Consider the following 7,564-nt stretch of genomic DNA (forward strand, 5'->3'; position numbering starts at 1 on the left):
GTGTGCAACAATATACTGAAAGGTCAATTATATTGTGCAGCTTATCTCACCACCTGTAGTTATTTAGGTGAAAGCTCCAAAATGCTTGCCTAATATGTCTGTTTATCCAAAAGGAAGTAGAAAGGGAGAGCTAGAAAGATAGCATTGCATCACATTACATGGCAATGCAATGCACAGTTGCTGAAGTTGAACCAAAATGAGCTTGTAATCTGGCTTCTGCAACTTTGAACATGAAAAATCCAATGAGGAGAAGAAAAGCAGAGCCAAAGAGTCCATCCCAAAATCCGACAAACAAGCAAAATGAACAAAAAACATTGAATTCAATTCTTTCTGATTTTAGAAACTGCATTAAAGAAGGGGTGCACCGGTCCTGGAGATACTGCAATACCAGGTCAATGCGTGGAGTGGACAGAGCAAGCTCTTTTTCCATCTCCCTGTTCTAAAAATCCATTTAATATATGGTCCCCAGATAGGGGACGTATCAGATATTAAACTGATAAGAACAGATACTACACTTGATCTTAGCCAAAAGGCCGAGAAGCGATAACCAGAATTGGTTTCAAACTACGGAGCCACCCAAGGATCCTAAAAAGTCCATTTGTGGAGATGAGCTCCTGGACTCCCGTTAAGAAGACATGTTGTCAACCTCTAGATCCCTTACATGCCTGCACTTTTCGGCTTGCTGCTGCTGCAATCCACGCGTTTTAGATCTGCATAACTCCACCTCTTTAAACACAGCACCTTCACCCCCTGCTGTTCCCACCCGCCTCAACACCGTTGGAAGGGAGGAGAACCAATTAAGGCGGGGGGTGGGGTGGAACGAGCAGCTGTCTACCCTTAGCAGGAGGGCTCCTGATTACATACCTCTCCTGCTGCTGCTGCTGCTGGCTGTCCAGCAGCAGACTGAAGGTGGCTGCTGCTGTGCACAGGTATATAAAGGCTCAGAGCCTATTATGACACGCGCAGCCAGCGTTCCATTGCCACATTCCATCTACTGCAGGCAGGATACCTGGCTGGATGAATGTCGCTGAGAAGCTCACAGAGACCGCCATAAGCAACAGTTTAACAGAATGCCACAGACTAATCAACCAAACTTTTTGGGTTGGGTTCTCTTTTATAGTCTGCAGGCATTAAATGAAAGAAGTCAGTGTTCCAGCAGAAGGAGACAACGTTTCAGAAAAGGCATTGTAGCAAACCAAAAAAGAAATTTTAAGCGCAGCAGTGTAACCAGCGCACATACCTGTTAGCTCGGGTGAGTTTAAAAGGCTGCTGTTGATAACAAGGGCATTTGCTAAATAGATGGTGTGTGTGCAACAATATACTGAAAGGTCAATTATATTGTGCAGCTTATCTCACCACCTGTAGTTATTTAGGTGAAAGCTCCAAAATGCTTGCCTAATATGTCTGTTTATCCAAAAGGAAGTAGAAAGGGAGAGCTAGAAAGATAGCATTGCATCACATTACATGGCAATGCAATGCACAGTTGCTGAAGTTGAACCAAAATGAGCTTGTAATCTGGCTTCTGCAACTTTGAACATGAAAAATCCAATGAGGAGAAGAAAAGCAGAGCCAAAGAGTCCATCCCAAAATCCGACAAACAAGCAAAATGAACAAAAAACATTGAATTCAATTCTTTCTGATTTTAGAAACTGCATTAAAGAAGGGGTGCACCGGTCCTGGAGATACTGCAATACCAGGTCAATGCGTGGAGTGGACAGAGCAAGCTCTTTTTCCATCTCCCTGTTCTAAAAATCCATTTAATATATGGTCCCCAGATAGGGGACGTATCAGATATTAAACTGATAAGAACAGATACTACACTTGATCTTAGCCAAAAGGCCGAGAAGCGATAACCAGAATTGGTTTCAAACTACGGAGCCACCCAAGGATCCTAAAAAGTCCATTTGTGGAGATGAGCTCCTGGACTCCCGTTAAGAAGACATGTTGTCAACCTCTAGATCCCTTACATGCCTGCACTTTTCGGCTTGCTGCTGCTGCAATCCACGCGTTTTAGATCTGCATAACTCCACCTCTTTAAACACAGCACCTTCACCCCCTGCTGTTCCCACCCGCCTCAACACCGTTGGAAGGGAGGAGAACCAATTAAGGCGGGGGGTGGGGTGGAACGAGCAGCTGTCTACCCTTAGCAGGAGGGCTCCTGATTACATACCTCTCCTGCTGCTGCTGCTGCTGGCTGTCCAGCAGCAGACTGAAGGTGGCTGCTGCTGTGCACAGGTATATAAAGGCTCAGAGCCTATTATGACACGCGCAGCCAGCGTTCCATTGCCACATTCCATCTACTGCAGGCAGGATACCTGGCTGGCTGAATGTCGCTGAGAAGCTCACAGAGACCGCCATAAGCAACAGTTTAACAGAATGCCACAGACTAATCAACCAAACTTTTTGGGTTGGGTTCTCTTTTATAGTCTGCAGGCATTAAATGAAAGAAGTCAGTGTTCCAGCAGAAGGAGACAACGTTTCAGAAAAGGCATTGTAGCAAACCAAAAAAGAAATTTTAAGCGCAGCAGTGTAACCAGCGCACATACCTGTTAGCTCGGGTGAGTTTAAAAGGCTGCTGTTGATAACAAGGGCATTTGCTAAATAGATGGTGTGTGTGCAACAATATACTGAAAGGTCAATTATATTGTGCAGCTTATCTCACCACCTGTAGTTATTTAGGTGAAAGCTCCAAAATGCTTGCCTAATATGTCTGTTTATCCAAAAGGAAGTAGAAAGGGAGAGCTAGAAAGATAGCATTGCATCACATTACATGGCAATGCAATGCACAGTTGCTGAAGTTGAACCAAAATGAGCTTGTAATCTGGCTTCTGCAACTTTGAACATGAAAAATCCAATGAGGAGAAGAAAAGCAGAGCCAAAGAGTCCATCCCAAAATCCGACAAACAAGCAAAATGAACAAAAAACATTGAATTCAATTCTTTCTGATTTTAGAAACTGCATTAAAGAAGGGGTGCACCGGTCCTGGAGATACTGCAATACCAGGTCAATGCGTGGAGTGGACAGAGCAAGCTCTTTTTCCATCTCCCTGTTCTAAAAATCCATTTAATATATGGTCCCCAGATAGGGGACGTATCAGATATTAAACTGATAAGAACAGATACTACACTTGATCTTAGCCAAAAGGCCGAGAAGCGATAACCAGAATTGGTTTCAAACTACGGAGCCACCCAAGGATCCTAAAAAGTCCATTTGTGGAGATGAGCTCCTGGACTCCCGTTAAGAAGACATGTTGTCAACCTCTAGATCCCTTACATGCCTGCACTTTTCGGCTTGCTGCTGCTGCAATCCACGCGTTTTAGATCTGCATAACTCCACCTCTTTAAACACAGCACCTTCACCCCCTGCTGTTCCCACCCGCCTCAACACCGTTGGAAGGGAGGAGAACCAATTAAGGCGGGGGGTGGGGTGGAACGAGCAGCTGTCTACCCTTAGCAGGAGGGCTCCTGATTACATACCTCTCCTGCTGCTGCTGCTGCTGGCTGTCCAGCAGCAGACTGAAGGTGGCTGCTGCTGTGCACAGGTATATAAAGGCTCAGAGCCTATTATGACACGCGCAGCCAGCGTTCCATTGCCACATTCCATCTACTGCAGGCAGGATACCTGGCTGGCTGAATGTCGCTGAGAAGCTCACAGAGACCGCCATAAGCAACAGTTTAACAGAATGCCACAGACTAATCAACCAAACTTTTTGGGTTGGGTTCTCTTTTATAGTCTGCAGGCATTAAATGAAAGAAGTCAGTGTTCCAGCAGAAGGAGACAACGTTTCAGAAAAGGCATTGTAGCAAACCAAAAAAGAAATTTTAAGCGCAGCAGTGTAACCAGCGCACATACCTGTTAGCTCGGGTGAGTTTAAAAGGCTGCTGTTGATAACAAGGGCATTTGCTAAATAGATGGTGTGTGTGCAACAATATACTGAAAGGTCAATTATATTGTGCAGCTTATCTCACCACCTGTAGTTATTTAGGTGAAAGCTCCAAAATGCTTGCCTAATATGTCTGTTTATCCAAAAGGAAGTAGAAAGGGAGAGCTAGAAAGATAGCATTGCATCACATTACATGGCAATGCAATGCACAGTTGCTGAAGTTGAACCAAAATGAGCTTGTAATCTGGCTTCTGCAACTTTGAACATGAAAAATCCAATGAGGAGAAGAAAAGCAGAGCCAAAGAGTCCATCCCAAAATCCGACAAACAAGCAAAATGAACAAAAAACATTGAATTCAATTCTTTCTGATTTTAGAAACTGCATTAAAGAAGGGGTGCACCGGTCCTGGAGATACTGCAATACCAGGTCAATGCGTGGAGTGGACAGAGCAAGCTCTTTTTCCATCTCCCTGTTCTAAAAATCCATTTAATATATGGTCCCCAGATAGGGGACGTATCAGATATTAAACTGATAAGAACAGATACTACACTTGATCTTAGCCAAAAGGCCGAGAAGCGATAACCAGAATTGGTTTCAAACTACGGAGCCACCCAAGGATCCTAAAAAGTCCATTTGTGGAGATGAGCTCCTGGACTCCCGTTAAGAAGACATGTTGTCAACCTCTAGATCCCTTACATGCCTGCACTTTTCGGCTTGCTGCTGCTGCAATCCACGCGTTTTAGATCTGCATAACTCCACCTCTTTAAACACAGCACCTTCACCCCCTGCTGTTCCCACCCGCCTCAACACCGTTGGAAGGGAGGAGAACCAATTAAGGCGGGGGGTGGGGTGGAACGAGCAGCTGTCTACCCTTAGCAGGAGGGCTCCTGATTACATACCTCTCCTGCTGCTGCTGCTGCTGGCTGTCCAGCAGCAGACTGAAGGTGGCTGCTGCTGTGCACAGGTATATAAAGGCTCAGAGCCTATTATGACACGCGCAGCCAGCGTTCCATTGCCACATTCCATCTACTGCAGGCAGGATACCTGGCTGGCTGAATGTCGCTGAGAAGCTCACAGAGACCGCCATAAGCAACAGTTTAACAGAATGCCACAGACTAATCAACCAAACTTTTTGGGTTGGGTTCTCTTTTATAGTCTGCAGGCATTAAATGAAAGAAGTCAGTGTTCCAGCAGAAGGAGACAACGTTTCAGAAAAGGCATTGTAGCAAACCAAAAAAGAAATTTTAAGCGCAGCAGTGTAACCAGCGCACATACCTGTTAGCTCGGGTGAGTTTAAAAGGCTGCTGTTGATAACAAGGGCATTTGCTAAATAGATGGTGTGTGTGCAACAATATACTGAAAGGTCAATTATATTGTGCAGCTTATCTCACCACCTGTAGTTATTTAGGTGAAAGCTCCAAAATGCTTGCCTAATATGTCTGTTTATCCAAAAGGAAGTAGAAAGGGAGAGCTAGAAAGATAGCATTGCATCACATTACATGGCAATGCAATGCACAGTTGCTGAAGTTGAACCAAAATGAGCTTGTAATCTGGCTTCTGCAACTTTGAACATGAAAAATCCAATGAGGAGAAGAAAAGCAGAGCCAAAGAGTCCATCCCAAAATCCGACAAACAAGCAAAATGAACAAAAAACATTGAATTCAATTCTTTCTGATTTTAGAAACTGCATTAAAGAAGGGGTGCACCGGTCCTGGAGATACTGCAATACCAGGTCAATGCGTGGAGTGGACAGAGCAAGCTCTTTTTCCATCTCCCTGTTCTAAAAATCCATTTAATATATGGTCCCCAGATAGGGGACGTATCAGATATTAAACTGATAAGAACAGATACTACACTTGATCTTAGCCAAAAGGCCGAGAAGCGATAACCAGAATTGGTTTCAAACTACGGAGCCACCCAAGGATCCTAAAAAGTCCATTTGTGGAGATGAGCTCCTGGACTCCCGTTAAGAAGACATGTTGTCAACCTCTAGATCCCTTACATGCCTGCACTTTTCGGCTTGCTGCTGCTGCAATCCACGCGTTTTAGATCTGCATAACTCCACCTCTTTAAACACAGCACCTTCACCCCCTGCTGTTCCCACCCGCCTCAACACCGTTGGAAGGGAGGAGAACCAATTAAGGCGGGGGGTGGGGTGGAACGAGCAGCTGTCTACCCTTAGCAGGAGGGCTCCTGATTACATACCTCTCCTGCTGCTGCTGCTGCTGGCTGTCCAGCAGCAGACTGAAGGTGGCTGCTGCTGTGCACAGGTATATAAAGGCTCAGAGCCTATTATGACACGCGCAGCCAGCGTTCCATTGCCACATTCCATCTACTGCAGGCAGGATACCTGGCTGGCTGAATGTCGCTGAGAAGCTCACAGAGACCGCCATAAGCAACAGTTTAACAGAATGCCACAGACTAATCAACCAAACTTTTTGGGTTGGGTTCTCTTTTATAGTCTGCAGGCATTAAATGAAAGAAGTCAGTGTTCCAGCAGAAGGAGACAACGTTTCAGAAAAGGCATTGTAGCAAACCAAAAAAGAAATTTTAAGCGCAGCAGTGTAACCAGCGCACATACCTGTTAGCTCGGGTGAGTTTAAAAGGCTGCTGTTGATAACAAGGGCATTTGCTAAATAGATGGTGTGTGTGCAACAATATACTGAAAGGTCAATTATATTGTGCAGCTTATCTCACCACCTGTAGTTATTTAGGTGAAAGCTCCAAAATGCTTGCCTAATATGTCTGTTTATCCAAAAGGAAGTAGAAAGGGAGAGCTAGAAAGATAGCATTGCATCACATTACATGGCAATGCAATGCACAGTTGCTGAAGTTGAACCAAAATGAGCTTGTAATCTGGCTTCTGCAACTTTGAACATGAAAAATCCAATGAGGAGAAGAAAAGCAGAGCCAAAGAGTCCATCCCAAAATCCGACAAACAAGCAAAATGAACAAAAAACATTGAATTCAATTCTTTCTGATTTTAGAAACTGCATTAAAGAAGGGGTGCACCGGTCCTGGAGATACTGCAATACCAGGTCAATGCGTGGAGTGGACAGAGCAAGCTCTTTTTCCATCTCCCTGTTCTAAAAATCCATTTAATATATGGTCCCCAGATAGGGGACGTATCAGATATTAAACTGATAAGAACAGATACTACACTTGATCTTAGCCAAAAGGCCGAGAAGCGATAACCAGAATTGGTTTCAAACTACGGAGCCACCCAAGGATCCTAAAAAGTCCATTTGTGGAGATGAGCTCCTGGACTCCCGTTAAGAAGACATGTTGTCAACCTCTAGATCCCTTACATGCCTGCACTTTTCGGCTTGCTGCTGCTGCAATCCACGCGTTTTAGATCTGCATAACTCCACCTCTTTAAACACAGCACCTTCACCCCCTGCTGTTCCCACCCGCCTCAACACCGTTGGAAGGGAGGAGAACCAATTAAGGCGGGGGGTGGGGTGGAACGAGCAGCTGTCTACCCTTAGCAGGAGGGCTCCTGATTACATACCTCTCCTGCTGCTGCTGCTGCTGGCTGTCCAGCAGCAGACTGAAGGTGGCTGCTGCTGTGCACAGGTATATAAAGGCTCAGAGCCTATTATGACACGCGCAGCCAGCGTTCCATTGCCACATTCCATCTACTGCAGGCAGGATACCTGGCTGGCTGAATGTCGCTGAGAA

At 45.2% G+C, this 7,564-nt stretch overlaps 6 non-coding genes across 6 annotated transcripts; all 6 read right to left on the reverse strand.

Annotated features, from left to right (window-relative positions):
* Positions 1-354: 354 nt before the first annotated feature.
* LOC141248152 (U2 spliceosomal RNA) lies at positions 355-545 on the reverse strand. Its single transcript, XR_012311407.1, has one exon. It is a non-coding gene; the product is annotated as a U2 spliceosomal RNA (small nuclear RNA).
* Positions 546-1,660: 1,115 nt separating this feature from the next.
* On the reverse strand, positions 1,661-1,851 carry LOC141248153 (U2 spliceosomal RNA). Its single transcript, XR_012311408.1, has one exon. It is a non-coding gene; the product is annotated as a U2 spliceosomal RNA (small nuclear RNA).
* Positions 1,852-2,966: 1,115 nt separating this feature from the next.
* LOC141248154 (U2 spliceosomal RNA) lies at positions 2,967-3,157 on the reverse strand. The gene has a single exon (XR_012311409.1). It is a non-coding gene; the product is annotated as a U2 spliceosomal RNA (small nuclear RNA).
* Positions 3,158-4,272: 1,115 nt separating this feature from the next.
* LOC141248155 (U2 spliceosomal RNA) lies at positions 4,273-4,463 on the reverse strand. Its single transcript, XR_012311410.1, has one exon. It is a non-coding gene; the product is annotated as a U2 spliceosomal RNA (small nuclear RNA).
* A 1,115-nt stretch (positions 4,464-5,578) lies between these two features.
* LOC141248157 (U2 spliceosomal RNA) lies at positions 5,579-5,769 on the reverse strand. Its single transcript, XR_012311412.1, has one exon. It is a non-coding gene; the product is annotated as a U2 spliceosomal RNA (small nuclear RNA).
* Positions 5,770-6,884: 1,115 nt separating this feature from the next.
* LOC141248158 (U2 spliceosomal RNA) lies at positions 6,885-7,075 on the reverse strand. The gene has a single exon (XR_012311413.1). It is a non-coding gene; the product is annotated as a U2 spliceosomal RNA (small nuclear RNA).
* Positions 7,076-7,564: the final 489 nt, after the last annotated feature.

Source organism: Phyllobates terribilis, unplaced genomic scaffold, assembly GCF_046119375.1.
Source record: "Phyllobates terribilis strain yellow unplaced genomic scaffold, ASM4611937v1 Scaffold_3591__1_contigs__length_74597, whole genome shotgun sequence".
NCBI classification, from domain to species: Eukaryota; Metazoa; Chordata; class Amphibia; order Anura; family Dendrobatidae; genus Phyllobates; species Phyllobates terribilis.